General features: G+C 43.9%; 1 protein-coding gene across 5 annotated transcripts in view; it reads right to left on the minus strand.

Moving 5' to 3' along the window:
- The window catches only part of LOC101645756 (melanoma antigen preferentially expressed in tumors-like), a 13,539-nt gene that overhangs the window by 8,613 nt on the left and 2,127 nt on the right, over nucleotides 1-2,799 (minus strand). The window lies entirely within an intron of this gene.

A 2,799-nucleotide genomic window follows, 5' to 3' on the forward strand; every position in this document is an offset into this window, starting at 1 on the left:
TGCCCCTTCCTGTGATGTGTGGTTACCTGTAATCACACACCCCTAAGTAGATATAACCCTTGGTTAGCAATAAACGGGGTCCTCGAGCCTCCTGCTGGGTCTCCGCCCCCCTCGCCTTGGCCCACGCTGTGCGCAGACCTAGCATGGAAATCATGGCCATCCAAGAGGTGAGCGTGCTACCACAAAATGTGTCTGAGCCATTATTTCAATCTCTCTTCTATCCCTCATGCTCTCTGACTTTACTATAATCTTTGTATATCTTAACCACACAATTGTGTCTACCGAACCAATGATGATTTATTGGGGGGCCCTCCTTCCCCCCCCACCCCCCCCACAATGCTCAGCATATATCAAGCTGAAAGAATGGAAGAAAAATCCAAGCCTCCAGTTACCATATTGAACGATTCAGTGGTAAAAATATTGAACACTGCAGGAAGCATCAAAAGAATATAGAAGGAATACACAGAGTCACTGTACCAAGAAGAACTGGTAGACATTCAGTCATGCCAAGGGGTAATGTCTAATCAAGAACCAAGGGCACAGAAGGAAGAAGTCTAAGCCACACTCAAGGCATTGGCAAAAAAACAATTCTCCCTGAATTGACAGAACACCAACTGAAATGTTTCAACAAGTTGACCAAGCACTTGAAGCACTCATTCATTTAGGCTAAGAAATCAGAAAAACAGCTACCAGGCCACTGAATGGAAGAGATCCTTTTTTACTAACCATTGCAAAGAAAGATGCCCCAATTCAACATGGCAGTTGCCAAACAATATCATTAGTATCACCTGCAAATCGAGTTTTGCTGAAGATCATTCATGGGGAGATACTAGAAATTCAAGCTGGATTCAGAAGAGGACATGCAACAAGGGGTACTACTGCTGATATCAGATGGAGTTTGGTTATAAGCAGAGTGTACCAGCAAAATGTTTCCTTTTGTTATAGACTATGAAAAGGTATTTGACAGTGGGAAAAACAAACTATGGCTGGCATTGAGAATAATAAGAATAGCACACCTGAGTGTCATTGCTGCAAATCACAGGTTTGGTGAATGCCATTCAGCGATTTGTAGTAATGGGGGATGGGGAATGTAAGCCCAATAAGAGTGATCTGCACTTACTTCACATGACAGAACAAGCACCGTCAACATGGCCAGCATCATACAGTCAGGGTCGGTAAACACGTGGTAGAATGAGGACTTATGCCAGGTAGAATGTGGCAGAGCACCTCACGACTATGGAAACAGGCTCCTTAGATGCAAAACCAACTGGACTCTCAATGACACACACCTGAATGACCAGACTCCCCAGCACGTGTGGATGTAAAATGTTTAATTAAAAATGTTGACACTGAATGGGGGAGCTGATAGCAGGGGCTCAAGCGGAAGAGAATGTTTTGAAAATGATGATGGCGGCATATGTGCAAATGTGCTTGTCACATTGGAGGAAAGTATGGATTGAGATAAGAGATGAAAGAGCCCCCAATAAAAGTATTTTTTAAAAAGAATGATATAATAATAAATTTTCAATTATTATGGGTTCGTGAGGGAGTGGGGGCTAGGCGGTAAGGGAAAAATGAGGAGCTGATACCAAAGGCTCAAGTACAGAGAAAATGTTTTGAGAATGATGATGGCAATAAATATATAAATGTGCTTGACACTATGGATGGATGGTGATAAGTTGTACGAGCTCCCAATAAAATGATTTTAAAAAACCGTTCACACTGAAATATATACAACCGCTACTACAAATGCATATAGTGTATTCTATAGATGCAAGGTTTTCTTTTTTTCCCTTTTTTTAAGGAAGCTGTAAGTTGCACTCTGCTGAAGACCTGTGTCTCTTCACCCTTGTAAAAGCCCACATTCTGTGACAGTGATGTGTGGTCAGACTTAACAGCCTCAAGGGTGAAAAACACTTGGACCAAGTCCTAATCAGTTTGATTGCAAAAGGACCCTGTCCCAATTATTATCGATTCTAAGATTCTAGTATCTTCAGGTTTCCCAACGAGTCATCCCCATACAGAAACATGCCTCCTGAGAAGCAACAAGTGGCACCCATCCCTTCTGCTGGACAGCAGCCCGTCACACCTGAGCAGCAGGGCTCACACCACTGTGGGATATAAAGTCTTTTCCCCAGTTTGTCTTCCCCAAAGATACGTGAAACATTAGAGGCTGATGGCCAGCACAAGGTGGGAGGTCAGCTGCTTAGAGATATTCTCCCTGTGGGCATTCAGCCATTCTAAGCAAGCAGAACTATTGTCTGTCTGCCATGGGTGGGGCTCACTCCCTGCTGTTTGGGACAGTGGATTGCTTCTCCCCAAAGCTTAGACTAAAGCAAGTCTCCAGATCAAGGGCAATCAAGGTTAGGCCGCCATCATGTATCTTGGATTCATCCATCTTGTCACATGTGTGCTCCCAATCCCTTCCCTTCCTTTCTTGTGGTGTGTATGCCTCTTGTACAACCCTTTTTGTGACATGTGACCTGTAATCATGGCCACCAAGTATATAGGGGCCTTGACCAGAAATAGAAACTTTCTTGCCATCTCTGCCTGAGAGGAATGCGGACCTGGCTGTTGAGATCATGGCCATCCCGGACGTGAGCATGCTCCCATGAAATGTGTCTGACTCTTTCATTTTACTCTCCCTCCTATCTCTCCTATTTCTCTATGACTTTATTGTAATCTATATATTTTAACCATACAATTATGCCAATCGAACCCACAATTACTTACTGGGGGCTGGATTACCCCACACCCCACTGAGGTCTGTGAGCTGTCGCTTTCTGCCTTCATCCTGAG

Source organism: Echinops telfairi, unplaced genomic scaffold (assembly GCF_000313985.2).
Source record: "Echinops telfairi isolate 266 unplaced genomic scaffold, ASM31398v2 ScPeMD7_53;HRSCAF=182, whole genome shotgun sequence".
In the NCBI taxonomy this organism is placed as follows: domain Eukaryota; kingdom Metazoa; phylum Chordata; class Mammalia; order Afrosoricida; family Tenrecidae; genus Echinops; species Echinops telfairi.